General features: G+C 46.6%; 1 protein-coding gene and 1 long non-coding RNA gene across 2 annotated transcripts in view; one reads left to right on the top strand and one right to left on the bottom strand.

The window, feature by feature from the left end:
• LOC128334679 (uncharacterized) overlaps positions 1 to 19,904 on the top strand; it is a 173,595-nt gene that overhangs the window by 37,384 nt on the left and 116,307 nt on the right. The window lies entirely within an intron of this gene.
• LOC128334678 (uncharacterized) overlaps positions 1 to 19,904 on the bottom strand; it is a 51,865-nt gene that overhangs the window by 3,459 nt on the left and 28,502 nt on the right. The window lies entirely within an intron of this gene.

Raw genomic sequence — 19,904 nt, 5'->3', positions numbered from 1 at the left:
CCGGTAGACAGCTGATTGTCTGCCTACAAAGAGTGGAGAGAATAAATAGTGAGGTTAATAGCGAACATTGTATTGCCTCCTTAGCAGTTAAGATTACCTGAAGGAGTGGAGAACGGATTCAGTGTGAAATTAGTGTCCTTGTTTTGTAAGGTGGGGGGAAAATTGGTTTTCTTTAATTAGAAGCAGGTGGGAGTCTCAGTGCTTGTCAGGCTTTGATGTCTTTCATCATTTCATCGTGTTTTTTTGTGTGTGTGTGTTGATGGATTCTAGTCCACTCCAAACTGATTTTCATGACTTGTGTTTTTAAAAGAATAGCAACAAAACTTGTGTGGACCAAATGCCCTCTTTATTGGAGTATCTTCTGGTACCTGACCTGTCCCTATGGTGTCTCCATTTTTGCATTTTGGGGAATGCCCTCCTAGGGTGTGGTTGGTGTTAGTCACACAAGAAAGGAAATGCATGGGCATGAGCATCAAGGATATGTCACACACTGTAGATGTTGCGTGGTATCTACGATGAATTTATTCATGATTATAGGATAATTTGGCTTTTCTAGTATGTCTTTACCCAAAGAACAACCACCCTCTTGGCACTGAAATCAGCTGAGGACTGCTCCTCCAGAGTCAATTCATGGGAATGGGGCCGTAGGTCAGTGGTAGAGCATTTGCTTTGCACGCAGGGCATTTTTCACACAGCAGGGTTTACCACAAGTTTACTGAGAGGCTTTACTGGGAGTTCGAAGTTGCCCCCCCAAAAAAAACCCAACACACAAAGTGGATTTTTTACACTGGATATAAATTGGGCGACACTCATATGCATTGAAAAACCTGAATGGTGTGCGAAGTGCTCTGTGATAACTTGCAGGGACTTTGGGGTAAACCTGGCCGATATGATATGTGAATGCACACTCTCCATTCTGGAGGAAGTGCGAACTAAAAGCCCAGTGTGGAAAACGCCCTGGTGGTGGTCCCAGATTCAGTCCTTAGCATCTCCAGCCTGAAACATGGGAGAACTGCTGACAGTACAGACAACTCTGAGCCAGATGGAACAATAGTCTGACTCGAAGAAGTTCCGTTTGTGCAACAGGTGATTCCCACCAGCTCCGCTTCTCTCTGCAGCCCCCTGAAAATGTGTCCCTGAAGGATGGGAGGGACCACAAAAGCAGACTTTGTGGGGGGTGGGGGCTGCAATAGGCACAGAGGAAAGAGGTGTTGGCAAAGACTGCTCCTCTGAGTCCCATTCTGTAAATAAAACATCTTCCACTCACCGAATTTCTGGTCAGGATTCTGCCTAACGTGTAGTAATGCAAAAGGCTCATGAAGCACTCCTTGGTATACTAATAAGATGTCACAAACATGTCTCTATTTGCATTGCTGAAATATTGTATGGTACAGCGGGGTGTGTATGTGTGTGTAATGGAACACTTTCAGGTGAATACTGTTAATGGAACTTCCTCTTTACAAAAGGTAGGATAAGGGGGGAAAAGAAAGAAAAGCTTTTCTCTTTGCTAATGTGGTTGTTAAAAGGGGGGAAAATACTGTACATGCTTTGGGTTTGAGCTGAAAAGCAATTGTGAGATAAGTACCTATTTGTCTAAATGGGTAAGAATAACTGTTGAAAAGAAAGATGTGTTCACGCCCCAAGACTGGAGGGTTTTCACTCACTTATTAATGTTGGTTGACTGTTATCCTCTTATGACACACCACAAACTAATTAGTTAAGTATTGTGTTTATGGGGTATCAGAGCTGCACTGCACATGTTGTCGCGCTGAAGAGAAAGTGCTGAGGTTTCGTAGAAGAGTTTAATCACAATAATTTAATGTGTGCCAATAGGAATTATATAGGGGGTTCTTCTCAGTTGGAATATGGGGTACGGCACCATCCATGGGAAATGTTTCTGTTGCAGACCCATGAAATGGCTTGGTATTAGAAATGTGCATGAAACTGATTTTTTTGTATTAGTTTCAAAGTTTGTTTTGAATTTGAATTGATTTGACCTTGTTTTGGTGCCTTTTTAACCAATCAGGAAGCCTGGATGGTTTTTTAAAAGGTGCCAAATGACTCTCTAATCAAATTTTGAAAATTCGTTTCGAATTCAAATTGAATTGCCCTTTTATGGGGTGATTTGATTCAAATTTGAATCACCCAGATTCAATTCAAATAGATTCGAATTGATTTGCACATCCCGACTTGAGATAGTATAGCTGTGCACAGGGCCCAAGTGCGAGGAACACTTCACCTGGGCCCAGCATGATCCAGCCCAAATTAACTCCCACAGGGCTGTTCTCATGATGGTTAAATGGGTAGGACAAGGGCCTACTGGCCTTTGGGCCGGCCAGAGAGAGAGAAACTTTGGAGCGGGAAGGGCTGAGAACGAGGAAGAACTAGAGGCACAGATGCTCTGTACCTGGGCCAGCTAGTTGTAACTAATGGGACAAGCTTACTTCTTATTCAACAAGAGTACTCAGTACTAATTTCTGGGACTGTCTGTCAGGTTGAGGGGAGGAGTATTCTGAGCTTCAGCATGTAGCCAGCCAATCAGGAGCAGAGGAGGAGGGTTTTCACACTCCTCCCTCCCCTTCTTAAGTGGATACATCGCTGAGGATGTGTTGGCTTCAAGCCGTTGAGCGTCAGATGGAGAACGAATGGGGCACAGCAGCACAGGAACACAGGGAGGCTCTGGGTACCCCCTGGGAGCACTTAAAGTGCACTAAGGGTTCTCAAACTTGGGTCCCCAGATGTTGTTGGACTTCAACTCATGGTGGCTGGGGATTATGGGAGTTGAAGACCAACAACACCTGGGGACCCAAGTTTGAGAACCCTGGAAGTACCCACTGTTGGGAACAAAGAAAGAGTGAGAGAGTTTGTACCGGTGCCACCCTGTACAATGTATGCATACGGGGTTATCAGTAATAAATGGGTTCCACTGGCATGCATGCCACCCCTTATAGAAAATCTCCTCTGAATCCTTTCCAGCCCCTTAGCTTTCCCCTTCTGATGGATGATTCTTCAATATCCATGATGCTGCAAAGATTTTTTTCTGCACGGCTCTCATGTAGGGTTGGTAGCATTCTTGTTGGCAGGCCAGGAAGTCATGGGTTTCACTTTCAAGTCCTTTTTACCAGGACTCTGGGCTGAGACCCAATGTTGACACTGTAGTGCTGCAACATTAGCACTGCCATCCTTCAGCTGTTAAACTAATATCTGCTGTTTCCATTTCTGGTGGCCATCCAGGTTGGAAATCAAATATCCCATAGCTTTTTAGAAAGGGGAAACAACGTGCACACACAAAAGGGGGGGGGTCGCTGTCTTCTGTCCAACATCCCGTCCCTTAGTTAAACAAGTTTTTAATATCAACTGAATGAGCTCTTACAGAGCTGCACAGAGATTGCCAGTTAACTTGCATGTGCTGTTATTTTGCTGCCAAGATAGATTTGGCACATCCAGCGATGCACAATAGCGAATCCAGATCCAATCCCCATAAAAAGAGCCAGGGAGGCTTTTCACTACAGCTGAACTCTGTGGCCCATTTCAACACGATAGTTTCTGGCTATTTGCCCTCTATATGTAAGTAAAGATTGTATCTTGGAAAGGATTCCACTTCCCAAGGACCTTCTAAAATTAATCTCCCACCGCCCCCGCCCCCACCCGCAATTGTTGAGACTTTCAAAAAAAGAATCAGCTCTGGCTTGAGAATTCCGTTTCCTTCTCCTTGAGCAGCTGCATGTGGATCTAATAAAGTGCAGATCTGAGCTGGCCCATTACCGAGAAGGAAGAGCAACGGGGTTGTAATAGAGATGTTACTGCCAACCTCCGTGGCACACGGAGGCTGGAGAAAATGTGCAGTCAATAAAATGGAAGCCAAGCCATAAAACTCAGACCTTTGGTGCTCTGTTACAGAGGGCCGGGCAGTACAGAAACCTGTTGTCATAAAACACAGAGTGAGGGGAGGGTGGTGCTTCCAAAGAACAAAGGCAGCAGTAGGCGTTAACACTTGGGGGAAGAATTGCAGCCATATCAGCAGCACTAAATGTCTCTCTTTTTTCCCCTCCTGCACCTGGAAGTAGTTAACTTGAAAAGTCGTGGAAGTCTCTCTTCCTTCTGCAATTCTAAAAGGGCTTTTCATGCCGCCTTGTTAGGGATTGCTACAGAGGTGTGCCTTTTAATGAGGGGTCCCGGGGATCCATCCTGCAAAACGGCACATTTATGTCACAGGACGCATTAATTGGCTCTAGCAATAAAGGTCTTGCGTTCTTACGGAGGGGTTTGTTTGGACTTACAAAATACTGTGGCTGACCTACTGAGGAAATGGACTCAAAGCAGTCCCACTGAAACGAAAAGAGAAAGTTCATTTATTTTATTTTATTTTATTTTATTTTATTTTATTAACTTTAGATCCTGCTCTTCCTCCAAGGAGCCTAGAACTCTGTACATGCTTATGTCTATCCTCACAACAAGCTTGTGGGGTACGTTAGGCTGACAGAGAAGTGACTGGCCCAGAGTCATCCAGTGAGTTCAATGGCTGAGTAGGGATTTGAGCTCTGGCCTTCCTGGTTCTAACCCAACACCACACCACACTGGCTTTTAATGTCAGTGGGAATACTTTGAGCAGGCATCAACCAATGCACTCGCTAACTCACGAGTGGTGAGAGCTCCCAGCCGTTTGGCAAGCCGGACAGCCAGCACTACGCAGATCCTTTCCCCCAGAGGTCTAATTTCTGGGCCATTTTTGAGAAGGGAAGAAAGAGCCGGCATCCTTTCTGAGCAGTGTGAGAGGGTTCCCACTGTCTCTCTTACCCTCAGGGGCGGATTAAGCTTTTTGCCGCCCATAGGCAAACAGGCATTCGCCGCCCTTTTACCTTAAACAAAAAAGGTTTGCCTATTTTTTTTTTTAAGGTAAAAACAAGGTACTTTCTCCTTGCCCACTCCACCCTTTCTGCAGCTGCTGCTGCCCAGAGAGTCGTGGCAAAATTTGCGAGGCGAAACTTGCTGCTGCTGTTTACCCTCTGTTTCACCGCTGTTTACCCTCTCCATCTCCCAGTAGTAAAGACAGAAGACCCACTCGGGCGCCAGCTTATTTATTTATTTTATATCTATGCAAAACGCTTTGGGAACCTTTTGTTGAAAAGCGTTATATAACTATTCTTTGTCATTGTAATGACCACAAATAATGGCTCAGCTAAGACTAAATTTGTGGTTCCCTGCCTCTGAGTAATGTTCCGCGATATGTCGGCAAGTCCTACCACCTTATAAAGGTAAAGTGGTGCCGTCGAGTCGGTGTCGACTCCGGGCGCCCACAGAGCCCTGTGGTTGTCTTTGGTAGAGTACAGGAGGGGTTTACCATTGCCTCCGCCCGTGCAGTATGAGATGAGCCTCGTGGGAGGGCCTTCTTTGTTGCAGCCCCCTGCTTATGGAACACTCTGCCACCTGAGATTCGTAATGCCTCCTGTCCTTTAAGACGCTCCTGAAAACCTATCTGTTTTGCCAGGCTTTTAGTTTTTAACGTGTATGAGGGGTGGTGGTGGTGTTTTGTTTTGTTTTTCCTTTTCTTTCTCCCCCCTTCTTCTCTTGTCTTCGTTGTTTTGATTTACGTAAACTGCCTCAAGTCTAAGGAAGTCAGGCGGTCAATAAATTTGCTAAATAACTAAATGATGCCTTTTAGCACCTTCCTATATCGCTGCTGCCCGATATAGGTGTTTCCCATAGTCTGGTGTTTCCCATAGTCTGGGAAACACACCAGCAGGGATTCGAACCGGCAACCTCTGGCTTGCTAATCAAGTCATTTCAACCACTGCGCCATGAGGTGGCTAACAAGGCTGAACCTTATTCTACCTTATCCCACCCTCTCCATGGCCCACAGGGGCAGGCCTTCCATGAGGTGAGGTCAGAAGTTGGCCTCCAGCTGCAGTTTATGGGACACCAAGATTCTCCCTGGGCTGCTCCCTCCTGCTCCTCTCCTCCCCAGACCTTTGTTGAGTGGGGGCACAGTAGGTCAGCACAGAGCCAGAACATGGTCCATCTGGTTCAAGACCACCAGCCGCTCTCCAGGGTTTCAGGTCAGTATCTTCAAAGCCTACCTGGAGATGCCAAGAGCTGAACCCAGGACCTTCTGCCATGCAAAGCAGGGGCTCTGACACTGTAGATGCTCTCCAGGGCCTGGGAGCTGTGCCCCCACTCAACAAAGGTCTGGGGAGGAGAGGAGCAGGAGGGAGCAGCCCAGGGAGAATCTTGCAAAACGGCACATTTATGTCACAGGACGCATTAATTGGCTCTAGCAATAAAGGTCTTGCGTTCTTACGGAGGGGTTTGTTTGGACTTACAAAATACTGTGGCTGACCTACTGAGGAAATGGACTCAAAGCAGTCCCACTGAAACGAAAAGAGAAAGTTCATTTATTTTATTTTATTTTATTTTATTTTATTTTATTAACTTTAGATCCTGCTCTTCCTCCAAGGAGCCTAGAACTCTGTACATGCTTATGTCTATCCTCACAACAAGCTTGTGGGGTACGTTAGGCTGACAGAGAAGTGACTGGCCCAGAGTCATCCAGTGAGTTCAATGGCTGAGTAGGGATTTGAGCTCTGGCCTTCCTGGTTCTAACCCAACACCACACCACACTGGCTTTTAATGTCAGTGGGAATACTTTGAGCAGGCATCAACCAATGCACTCGCTAACTCACGAGTGGTGAGAGCTCCCAGCCGTTTGGCAAGCCGGACAGCCAGCACTACGCAGATCCTTTCCCCCAGAGGTCTAATTTCTGGGCCATTTTTGAGAAGGGAAGAAAGAGCCGGCATCCTTTCTGAGCAGTGTGAGAGGGTTCCCACTGTCTCTCTTACCCTCAGGGGCGGATTAAGCTTTTTGCCGCCCATAGGCAAACAGGCATTCGCCGCCCTTTTACCTTAAACAAAAAAGGTTTGCCTATTTTTTTTTTTAAGGTAAAAACAAGGTACTTTCTCCTTGCCCACTCCACCCTTTCTGCAGCTGCTGCTGCCCAGAGAGTCGTGGCAAAATTTGCGAGGCGAAACTTGCTGCTGCTGTTTACCCTCTGTTTCACCGCTGTTTACCCTCTCCATCTCCCAGTAGTAAAGACAGAAGACCCACTCGGGCGCCAGCTTATTTATTTATTTTATATCTATGCAAAACGCTTTGGGAACCTTTTGTTGAAAAGCGTTATATAACTATTCTTTGTCATTGTAATGACCACAAATAATGGCTCAGCTAAGACTAAATTTGTGGTTCCCTGCCTCTGAGTAATGTTCCGCGATATGTCGGCAAGTCCTACCACCTTATAAAGGTAAAGTGGTGCCGTCGAGTCGGTGTCGACTCCGGGCGCCCACAGAGCCCTGTGGTTGTCTTTGGTAGAGTACAGGAGGGGTTTACCATTGCCTCCGCCCGTGCAGTATGAGATGAGCCTCGTGGGAGGGCCTTCTTTGTTGCAGCCCCCTGCTTATGGAACACTCTGCCACCTGAGATTCGTAATGCCTCCTGTCCTTTAAGACGCTCCTGAAAACCTATCTGTTTTGCCAGGCTTTTAGTTTTTAACGTGTATGAGGGGTGGTGGTGGTGTTTTGTTTTGTTTTTCCTTTTCTTTCTCCCCCCTTCTTCTCTTGTCTTCGTTGTTTTGATTTACGTAAACTGCCTCAAGTCTAAGGAAGTCAGGCGGTCAATAAATTTGCTAAATAACTAAATGATGCCTTTTAGCACCTTCCTATATCGCTGCTGCCCGATATAGGTGTTTCCCATAGTCTGGTGTTTCCCATAGTCTGGGAAACACACCAGCAGGGATTCGAACCGGCAACCTCTGGCTTGCTAATCAAGTCATTTCAACCACTGCGCCATGAGGTGGCTAACAAGGCTGAACCTTATTCTACCTTATCCCACCCTCTCCATGGCCCACAGGGGCAGGCCTTCCATGAGGTGAGGTCAGAAGTTGGCCTCCAGCTGCAGTTTATGGGACACCAAGATTCTCCCTGGGCTGCTCCCTCCTGCTCCTCTCCTCCCCAGACCTTTGTTGAGTGGGGGCACAGCTCCCAGGCCCTGGAGAGCATCTACAGTGTCAGAGCCCCTGCTTTGCATGGCAGAAGGTCCTGGGTTCAGCTCTTGGCATCTCCAGGTAGGCTTTGAAGATACTGACCTGAAACCCTGGAGAGCGGCTGGTGGTCTTGAACCAGATGGACCATGTTCTGGCTCTGTGCGAGGCAGTTTTGTGTCCTCAGTATTAGGACTGATATCGGGAGCTAAATGGCACGATGTGGAGAAAAGTCATCTGGAGGATGCCTTTCCCCCTGTCCTGTAACCGAACAATCAGTTTTAGACAGTATAATTTCAAATGCATCGGGATGTAGGCCTTCAAAAAAAGGAGTATGCTATTCAAAGTTTGGGGTGACCCCAGCCTTTCCTACTGGGAGCACTGAGTGAAAACAGAAAATCGCTCTCCTTTTGAATACCAATGCGTGAAGTCAACTGTCCCTTAATTTATATATGTTGCCAGGGATTGTCCCAGGCGCTGGAATTAAATACTCCAACACAAATAACTCCAAAGCGCTTCTGTGCAAGAAATTATGCTAAGGTTCTCTCTCTCTCTCTTTGGTGAGCAAAAGAGATTTTCTCCTCCATTGAAATAAAAATCAATTATATTTGCTCTTCTGAGAACAATGTCATGCAGTCCTTCTGCTTTCTAATTGGCCAGTCTGTGATGTAGTCTTTGGTCCCTCTCAGCAGGTTTTAGACTACTAGTCAGATGTCAATAGAGCCTCTCTCTATAGGCGGGCTCTTTTTTTCTCCCCCTCTCCAAATTCCATTATTCATCCAGGTTTATGCACTAAAATGATCACAAAATAATGATTCTTATCTTCACGTCCAGCCGAGTGAAATGGAACTATGGATGCTTCATTGTTAGGCTAGAGAATCCCTCATCTGGGCTTTCTTTCATTTGCAAAATCTGACAAAAACTTCTTCTTTTACGCTAAAATCTGACAAAAACTTCTTCTTTTACGCTTTTCTTTTAATGTGAAAGCCCTGGATCAAACAGCATTAAACCTTTGGCAGAGGTGAAATCTGTCTGCCCCACCCCCCCCATGGTTGCTGTTTCTTTTTGAGTTGCAAACCCAAAATTCTAATTTTAAAAAGTCAAGTATAGTAACTTCAGGTGATAGTTTCTATTCATTGGCTGAGCGTATTCTCATTTGGTAAGTGTGTTAGTTAGGTGGGGGAGCTTTTATGTGTGTCTCTGCACACACGCACATGCGCAGAACTATAAATACTGTAGTTTGCAAAATGTTAATGCATCCCTCTTTGTTGTACACTCTCCAAAACACCCGTAGATGAAAATGGGGACCCGTTCGTTATACCTCTTTTCTTGTACCAAATTTGACAGGGCAAGTCCGACACATTTCCTATTATACAGTGGGGCCAGGTCCGGTATCACAAGGAACCTTGGGTACAGGCAGATTCTGCATAATGTATCTGAGAGTTGGGTGTGTGTGTGTGTGATCTCCCACTCCACCCCTGCACAAGTGTTACTATCTAAGTTACCATAAGCTGAGATGGGTCATGTTGTCCAAACTAGCCAATTGGCTTGAAATAACCTGAGATGTTTGAGGTTTGAAATGGGTTTCACATCTCAATTTATTCGAAGGTTAGAACCAGTGTTCCCTCTAAATGGGATTCCTAGATGTTGTTGACTACAACTCCCAGAATCCCCAGCAGCAATGGCATTTGCTTGGGGATTCTGGGAGTTGTAGTCAACAACATCTAGGAATCCCTGTTAGAAGGAACACTGGTTAGAACAAGGATACCCAACCTGAGGTACTCCAGATGTTGCTGAACTACAGCTCCAATCACCTCCAGCCGCAATAAATTGCAGCTGGGGATGATGGGAGTTCAGCAACATAAGAAGGTCATTCACATGACTGTTACTGGGATGGGGAAGGCAGAGTCAAATGTACCTTCCCCTCAGACGATCAGTCGTCTTCTATGTGGCGCGCAATGATCCACGCTGCTCTGAGCAGCGCAGATCTCTGGAGGCCTGGAAAATGAAGCCTGCCCTTGGATATCCCAAAATGCATTGCACGAGGAGCACAGTGCCCTGAAGGATTTCCCCTCAAGCCGGGCGCTCTAGGCACCCAGCTCTGTGTCTTCTTGGGCTGCCTGCAGCCCAAGTGCGTGCACACGACCCCGTACCTAGGTAAAAGGGTGCATTCATGCCCTCTTACCCAGGAATAAGTCTGGGGGTAATTCTTGGGCTACCCGGGGAGGCAGAGCCAGGATTGGCCTTGATCCCAGTGCTTCATACGAGCAGCCCTACCCAGGTAGAACTGCCCAAGCCTGGGTAGGCCTACTCGTATGAACAGCCTCACAGAGTGCTAAGGTTGTGGGAACCCCTAGGCTAGCATAAAGGGAGACTGGGCAGTTCAGATGGAACTACCAGTCTTTGCTTATTGTAAGCTAGATAGGAAGTAGATGCCCACAAAGGGATGCAAAATGCAAATGCCCGAGGCTCAGGGATGTTGTGCAGAGCCTGGCTTTAACTGAGAATACGACAAATATTTATATACTGCGTTTCAACAAAACTTCCCAAAGCGGTTTATATAGATATAAATAAATACAGAAAATGGCTCCCTGTCCCCCAAAGGGCTCATGATCTTTTTTTAAAAAAGAGACATAAACCAGCAACTGCCACTGCAGGGATGTTGTGCTGGGGATGGATAGGGCCAGTTGTTCTCCCACTGCTAAATAAAGAGATTCTGAGATTCTGTGTGAGGTCTGTATCCTAGCCATATCTTTTAAAACTCAGACGTTTCACATGATAAATATCATCTTTAACCGCTCTAGGCTAGTATAAGTGGGCTTCTGACAGCTTTTAAAAAGACGCTTAAGGGACACTAATTCATCCAAACTTTTAATCCGTTTTGTAAATTGTGAACTTGCTCTTAAACTGTTTCAGTGTTTTCACTTTTGTTTGTTGTAAACCACTCAGAGATGGGAGATGGGGCGGTATACACATTTACAGACTAGATAAATAAATAATAAATTCCTAACACCTTCCCAGCCCCAAAGGTGAGCGAATACCCCACAGGCCAATCTTTTAAAGGCCTTCACTGTTTGAGCCCGGGATATCCGAAGGTCTGTCTGCTCCCACGGGTTTCTGTCTGGTTTGACAAGGTCATCGTAGGTCGTGCTCTGTGTGTCGATGGCGAGGGAGGCTCAGTTGCCCTGCACATGGAACAGGGCCTTCTCAGTTATGGCCCCCAGGCTTTGGAATGCTCTCCCAGTGGGTAATCCACTCCTCAGTCTCCAGGACAGCTTTTCGAAAGCAAGTAAAATCATGGCTTTTTACCCAGGCTTTTACATGAGTGGTGTTTTCTTCTGTTGCTTTCTGTGCTGTGTTGCATGGTCTTATTCTGCATATGTTTTGTTTTTTTGTTTTAACTCTTTAAATAGATTTGTATTTTCTCTTCTTTCCCAATTTAGTATTGGTATAGTCTTAACTGTTTGATAGTTTTGGTTTTGGTTTTTTTTAAAAAATATTTATTTAAATGAAAGGCAGAATATAAATCTAACAACTGCATGGGTTTGGGGTTTTTTTGCTCATTTATTGACCCCACGGTGTGCCATTTGTAGAGAAAAAGCACCCTGCAGAGGGGAGTAGAAGCTGAAAGTTTCACTGCAGTGAAGCCCCTGGTCTGAAGCCATTTGAGGGTCTTTTGGAATGACCAGCCCAAGAAACACTGGCAGCTGTCAGAGCTGGTACTGTGGTAGCAAGCATGATGTGGCCCCTTTCCTAAGCAGGGTCCACCCTGGTTTGCATTTGAATGGGAGCCTGCATGTGAGCACTGTAAGATATTCCCCCTAGGGGATGGAGCTGCTCTGGGAAGAGTATCTGCAGGCTTGCATTCAGAAAGTTCCAAGTTCCCTCCCTGGCATCTCCAGGATAGGGCTGAGAGATATTCCTGCCTGCAACCTTAGAGAAGCCACTGAGTGTCTGTGAAGACAATACTGAGCTAGATGGACCAATGGTCTGACTCAGTATTTGGCAGCTTCCTATGTTCCTAAAATTCAAATGGTGTCTGGCCCTGCAGCTGCAAGAATCTGTTAACAGATAGCTTGCACTTTTTCTTGGCCCTTAAAATTTGTCGCTTTAAGGTGGATGTCACATGCTGCTTAATGCTAGAACCAGTCCTCCTTCCTGGTGTGGAGTGTGAGTGTGTGTGTTATATTATCCATGCTGGCGTCTTTTAAATTCCCCCACAGCACAGAAAAAACACAAGATGCTATTTCCATGTAAAATGTATATCCATTATAAAAAAAATGAAAAAAAAGGGGGGGGGGAGAATGCCACTAAACCTTTAATGACAAATGTGCCTGTTTATAGCATAGCTCAAGGGACAAGGCTTCGAGCTATTTGAACATGTATTCCTTTATTATTCAATAACAAATTAGGAGCTGCCATAGCAACTGTGTGCAATAATTTATTCATGTTACCTTTTGGAACACAATGCACCCTCGTAGAGGTAACCGAGAGCAAACGTGTGAAGTTTTGTGTTCTTCCAAATTTGTTAAAATCCTGTATAGCATTACAATGTAACCCTGTTGTATTAAAGTGACATTTCTGTTCTGTTTTACCTGTTTTCCTGTGAGGAAAAGGCTACAGCATTTGGGTTTGGGCGTGTGTGTGTGTGTGTGTGTGTGTTTGCTGTTTAGGAAGATGAGTGAGGAGGATGTGATGAAGATCTATACAATTCTGGACAGTGTGGAAAGAGGGGAAATTGTTCTCTTTCATAATACTGGGATTACCGATAAGTGTGCTTCTTCACACTTTTTCAGAGGACACCCGTGTTCCTTGTAACAGGGATTCCCAGATGTTGTTGACTCCAACTTCCTTCATCCCCCGCCGTAATCACCTTGGCTGAGGATGATGGGAGTTCTAGTCAACATCTGAGAATCTCTGGTACAGGGAACACAGCATGGTATGGCATTAATTTTATGGACTTCTCCACTATTCGTTCAGTTTAAACTCCACTTATCCACATAATACTCAAAGTGGTGTACAATCAGTAAAAAGCAAACAATTGGTTGAAACACAATTTAAAGAAACACACAACAGGCGAAAAAGAGAAACAGCAATTAGGCCACTGTTATAAAACCCAGCCTCCTAAAATCACAGCAAACAAATGTCTGCCTAATGTCTTAGTCAGATGGTATAAGAAGTCAGTGAGGGGGTCCTGCTGGAAGTGGGTTCCTGCCTGCAACCTTGGAGAAGCTCCTGCCAGTTGGCATAGGGAATGCTGAGCTAGATGGACCAATGGTCTGACTCTGTAGAAGACAGCTTCCTAGGTTCCTAGTGGGGACTAACACAGCTGCTTTGTCTTCAGACATAGCACCTTTTGGGGAGGATACAGAAATGAGAAGTGATGGTTGCAGTAGCAGCAGCAGCAGCAGCAGCAGGGCACTTTCCAGGTTAAACCCTACATCAGTGTCACTACGGATTTGCTAAGGATGCTTCTGTACTTCCTGTGTTGTGACACCGCAGTCCCTGCGCTGACTGTGGTACCATTCCAGGTGCCGTTCAAATTTCCGATGCCTTCTTTCGGGTTTTATCTTTGCAATATAGTGCTACAACGTTGCATGTGCATCGCAGAAAAGTAGCTGTATTTTCCCATTGTAGGAGTTTGAGATTCTGGGGGTCATTTTCAGTAGGATCTTGCCAAACCAAAGCATTTTACCCCCGTTGTATGGGTTAGTCTGGAAAGTGCCCAGAAAAAGAAGCAGCAGCAACAGCAGCAGAGGTGATTACCTGCTCCCCAACTGAGAAGGAGGTTCTGTCTGATGAGATTCAGGACTCTGAGCCATGGGTTCTCAACCTTGGGTCACCAGATGTTGTTGGACCAACTCCCATAATCTCAAACCAAAGGCTATTGGGGCTGCAGATTATGGGAGCTGAAGTCCAGTAACATTTGGGGACCAACACTGAGAATCCCTGATCTGAGCCACTCACTGGGAGCCTGTGCCCCATGGGCCAGCCCCTAATGACGCCCCTGCCTCAGTCTCTTGGGCTACCTTTGCAAGATGATACCTTTTTAAAGCTGTGTACTTTCCATATGTTCATGGAAACTAGCATGTGTGGGCTTTGGCATTGCTGTTCCCTCTCTCAGAGGCCACTTGTCAGGATATTAGACTGGGGTTTTTAGCAGACAAGGCATGGGTTCCTGTTTCTTCTGGAACACACATCCTGGTTTGGAGTCGCTAGTGCCAAAAAGTGCAAACTGCACTTTGGTGTCACGTCTGAACCCACCCACAGTTTTACATGAACAGTAAATACAAACGGTATCTAATGTTCAACGTTGATCCCGTAGCTGCACCTTAATTCTGCTCCTGGCAGTATCCCATTTTGATACAAGTAGTACTTTCAGCTTTGTTTTAAAAGCGATTTTCCAAATTTGTCTGTCTGAAAAGAGGGGGAAACGATCTCTTGGGGGACTAATTGTGGGGAGGGGGAGGAGAGGGAAGGGCGAACACTAAAAGCTTGTCTCTTTAACTTGCTAATGAGTTTCTAGACTTAAAAAACAACAACCCACCTCCGATGTTTTAATGTGCCTCCCCACCCACCCCCTCAATTTTATGAGATAGTTATGGGGAAGAGCAGTTGTCTCTGCTTCAGCACCAGAAAGCTAAGAAAAGATGTCAAAAGACCCCCCAGGGGACCTTCTCGTTAATTACTCCTGCCTCTGGTTGGTGTGAAGCCAGAGGGGGAGAGTTGCTAAGAGGGGAGGGAGGGAAGATAAATCGGGCTTTCTGTTTGGGTTGGAACAAAAGACACAGCCCAGACTGGTTTTGGAAGATGTGCTGCTGCTGCTGGTGGTGGGGAGTCTTTTTTGACAAGTCCTTAACAGCTAATTTAGATCAATTGGGAAAGGGGAGGGAATTACAGATCTCTGCAACACTGGAAAGGCTCTGTGGCAGGAGAGCGGTTTCAGAGTTGAGAACTCTGCAGGCCGAGCAGATGCTCTGCCACTGAGCTATAGCCCCATCTTCATTTATCGGGAAAAGAGCATGATAAAAGTCTGTTTTATCCTGCTCAGTGGTAGTAGCAGGCATCTCCCGGGAGGGCTGGGAGAGACTCCTCCTGCCTGAAACCTTGGAGAGCTTCTGCCAGTCAGTGTAGGCAATCCTGAGCGAGAGGATTCCTCCAAGGAGCCCAGAGCGATGTACTACATACTTAGGTTTCTTCTCAAAACCACCCTGTGAAGTAGGTTAAACTGAGAGAGAAGTGACTGGCCCAGAGTCACCCAGCTAGTCTCATGGCTGAATGGGGATTTGAACTCGGGTCTCCCTGGTCCTAGTCCAGCACTCTAACCACTACACCACGCTGGCTCTTGGTTTATCACTTGGTTTATCTAAATCAGTAGGGTCTGCACCAGAGCCGCACTACTTTGGCCCTCTGCCAAACTACAACTCCCATCATCCCTAGACACAGTGGCCTATAGTGAGGGATGATGGGAGCTGCAGTCCAATAACAGCTGGCGGCGGGGGGGGGGGGCAATGTTCTGCAGCCCTGTCTGCACTGACGGACAGCAGCCCTCCAAGGTTTTCAGGCAGGAGTCTTTTCCAGCCCTACCTGGACATGCTTCCAGGGATTGAACTTGGGACTTTCTGCAAGCAAGGTCCACCTGTATTTCCCCTATGCATTAATAAATCATCACATTCTTCAGTGCAGAAAATCTGGCTTTTTAAAGGACAGCAGTATAGCCACAAAATGGCCACATGTAAAATATTAGCTGTGCTACAGTTCTGTCTTCCTGGTGGGCGGGGGGAGAGAAGGGGCATGCCCAGATACAACAGATCAGCACAGTATTAGTAGGAGGGGTGAAAGGAGGTCTCCTGTGTCCTCAAAACATGTGCGATCTGCTGCAATGTAGAAGGAATCCCATACAATTTCAGTTGCAGCTCCTAGTGGAAAGCAACAGAAGAGGGGCGATACAAAGAGCACATCAAGAAGGTGTGTGGCCATTGTCTCCGACGTAACTTGCTCTGGGCATTCTCAGGGTGCTTTCCAGATTCAACCCTACAACAGGGGTAACATGCTTCGGTTTGGCAGGACCGTGTTGAAAACGATCCCCAGAATCTCAAACTCCTACAACGGGAAAATACAGCTACTTTTTGGTGACACACACACGCAATGTTGTAACACTATAACGCAAAGATAAAACCCGAAAGAAGGCATCGGAAATGCGAACGCCACCTTGATGTCAGCACAGGGACTGCGGTGTCGCAACACAGGAAGTGCGGAAGCACACTGAGCAGATCCATAGTGACACTGATGTAGGGTTTAATCCGGAAAGCGCCCAGCTCCAAAAGATGATTCCAGACCAGGAAGAAGACAGAAGGGAAGAGAGGGCATCTGCCTGAATCTGGGGTTTTCAAATTTGGATCCCCAAATATTGCAGGGCTACTACAAGCCTGCTTCTTTACTTTGTGGTGATATTGGTTTTAATCTTGAATAGATAATCCCTTATATATGGAGACTGTTTTAAGTGTGTTCCAGTTATTTTCATGCATTAGATATATACGCTTGGGTTCTTTTGTGTTTTGTAGGGATGAGCCTGAATCGTTTCGGCTCCTCTTTGAAGAGGCACCGAAACGATTCAGCTCCCTGCAGCCAAAACATTTCAGCATGGGCCGAGGGGTGCTATTAAAAGGAGGCAGGCAGGTCTTACCTGCCCCCCCCCCTCAAGCCTCTGCCGCGCCATGCTGCCCCATCACGGCGCTCTTCAAAGCAAAGCTGCTCCGTGAAAGCGGCAGCCCATGCCACTGGTTCTTTTGAAACGCCATAGCGATGGGGTGCAGCGTCGTCGGCATGCAAATGGCATCAGTGCCATTTGTGTGCCAATGCCTCGTGCGGGATGCTGGAAGGACTGCAGCATCCTATCAACTGGCACTTAAAAGAAGCCAGAGGCACAGGCTGCTGCTTTCATGGAGCAGCACTGCTTAGATGTTGCAATACTTAGAAGTATTTTGTGCACATCCCGAGTGCTGGGTGACAGCATCCATCAACCCCGACTACGATGCCCTTGATCGTTGTGCCTGGGAATGATGCGAGTTGTGGTCCGGCAACATCTGGAGACCCAAGTTTGAGAATGAGAACCTCTGGCCTCAATCAAGGCAATGGAAGGGATTTTCCCCTTTTCCTGCAAAGCAGAGAGCGAAAAGCAACCAGAGGTTATGAACATATGCGAAGGTGTCTTATTTCTGTTGGCATTTAAATGCCCTGAGTTTTGAATGCATTTTCCAGGCAAGGGTTTCCTCTCTGTGTCTGCAGTGCAAAACTTACAGTAAATTCCACTGTTTCCTTTGGCATGCCTCCTTCCACTGAAGGATTTTTTCCAGGTCCAATTTCCACGCAGATTAAGGGAGGTGGTGCAGTGTTTGGCAACCCCAAGCATTCTTGTCAGGGACCTTGCAATATGACGTGATTCTCAAGCCCCCTCTCCCTGGCACGTGTTTTCCATTAACAAACCACTTGTGCCGTCCCGCTGAATAGAACCTAAAAGACTCGACAACCAGAAAGCAGTAAAAGAAAAAAGAAAAGCAGGGGGAAAGTCAGTAGGTTTTTAAAATGGCGACTCAGAGTGCCTTCTACTCCTGGTTGTGTGGCTTCCCAAGGCATCTGGTGGGCTTACAGATTTGAAGGCCTGGAAGAAAAACTGTGAAAGAACAGGGGAATTAAAATAAAAATGTTTGTTTTGTTGGGAGGGAGATTGCCCTTCATTCTGAGGTCTGCGAAGCTCTGTCTGTTCTGCAAAGGGCAGTGACAACCAGGCTAATCCAGGCAGGGGTAGAGCCACCATTGAGCAGACAGGTCCGAATAACCCAGGCCACCTCCAGCCTGTAGCCCCAGCCACACCCTCTGCATCTGACATCAGACACAGGGTGTGTGGCTTCGCTCATAAATGGGGCCATGCAGCCCCATTTGGGAGCATATTCTGGCCAGCGCCGCATTCACAGTGCGGCCAGGAACGCCCTCCCTGCCTTTAACGTCAGGGAGAGGAGCTCCTGGCTGTGCTGTGAACACAGCGCTGGCCGGCCTTTGCTCTCAAACGGGGCTGCGCGGTCACATTTGGGATTGAAGCCACGCCCACTGTGTCTGATGTCGTGGAGCAGGGGGCACGGACAGGTGGAAGGCGGGCCACCAGCTGGCTTCCTCCACCAGTGAATCTAGGAAAGATCTACACAGACAGAAGGCTGTGGAGCATTTGAGGAGAAGCTGTGACTCAGTGGCTGAGCACCTGCCTTGCATGCAGAAGGTCCCCAGTTCAATCCCCGGCATCTCCAAGTAGGGCTGGGAAACTTTGGAGAGCCACTGTCAGTCACTGAGCTAGATGGGCCAATGGTCTGACTCAGTATAAGGCCGCTTTCTATTTTCCTGTATTCCATGTAATATTCATAGTGGTAGGACCAGGGGTTCTGAGTGCTGGATCCCCAGATGATGTTGGAGTACAACTCCTGTCATCCTGCACCATATGATGCTGGACTACAACTCCTATCCTCCCCCACCATAATGGCCTTGTGGCGGGGGTGGGGGACCCAAGGTTTGGAATCCCTGGTTTAGACCAAAGGCTAGATGGACCAGTGTAGATGCTGCCCCCTTTATAAAGCAAATTCATATGTCACGCAAGAAAAACACACATTGAAAGCCCCAACAGAGCTTCCTTAAATCCAGCAGGATCTGGTGTGTGTGTGTGTGTGTGTGAGAGAGAGAGAGAGAGAGAGAGAGAGAGAGAAGATCCTGTAAGTAGTTAATGGTAATTCTGCTAATGGGTCAGTCACTGATGCAGGACACATTGGAAGGCTTGTCGAAGGCTGCTGTGATGGAGAGATTGATGGGATAAACTGCTTAATAGCCCATTGTCTGTGGAGGCCCAGTAATCTGGCAGGAACTGTCAAAGAGACTGCCTGGGAAAATCCACCTCCGTTGAGGCCTCTTTAAGTAATTCTGTAAAGCTGGCCCAAGGCATGCTTTTAAACCCCATTCTCAGAAAGTGCCCTTTGTAAAAAACCCTCCCTCCTTTTGACACTCTCAGAAACAAGGACCATCCAATGAAGATGGATGCAGCCCTATGGGGAAATATATTAACTTTCAAACAAAATTAAGCTGTTATTTAAGAAGACCCTGTTAAAAAGTGGTTGTGCGTTAAGAAATATTTTTATTCTATACCTTTTTGTTGTTGTTTACAACCTCATTCATTTGTTACAATTGCTCATTTGTTTTCATTGTTTTGGGATTTTGTTTGTTTGTTTGTTTGTTTTTATTTAATCTATTTTTATATCACCCAAAACTTACTTCTCTGGGTGGTTTGCAAGAAAGGAAAAACAGAAAAAGTTAAAACTCTTGTTTATTCATTTTCACTTATTTTTTAAAAATTGCCCATGCATGCATTGGAATTTATTTTGTCTGCTGCCTTGTGGCTACAGCCATGTTTTTTTAACCCAGAATGCCAGGATATTTCAGCATTCTGCGGGGAAGCAGTGACTGCCAATGGGAGCCACCGTTTCCCCTCAGAATGACACAAGAGGCGCTGCTGTTGCAGGTGCCTAATACGAAGCATATTGGCTGGCTTCCAGAGCAATCCACCAGTGGCATGCTCGGAAGATACCCCTATGCTATGGAGGGTTTCCCTACTCTTGCGGCCACTGTGCGTCCAGCAGGGGAGAATGAATTTCAACAATCCGTGCAACCTTGGGAAGTCCTCTGTGTGCCACCTGAAAATATGTCTCTGAGAGCTGTGCGGCTCTCGGGGACATATTTTTTTGGGTGATAACACCTCACCGCCAGAACAAACTGTGGAAATCTGCTGCCCCCTACTTGATGCTGGGAAGCTAGGGAAAGTCTGTGTCACACAGATGC

This window comes from Hemicordylus capensis, chromosome 10 (assembly GCF_027244095.1).
Source record: "Hemicordylus capensis ecotype Gifberg chromosome 10, rHemCap1.1.pri, whole genome shotgun sequence".
In the NCBI taxonomy this organism is placed as follows: domain Eukaryota; kingdom Metazoa; phylum Chordata; class Lepidosauria; order Squamata; family Cordylidae; genus Hemicordylus; species Hemicordylus capensis.
The sequence above is the reverse complement of the archived record's forward strand: the minus strand, read 5'-3'. Positions and strand labels throughout refer to the sequence as shown.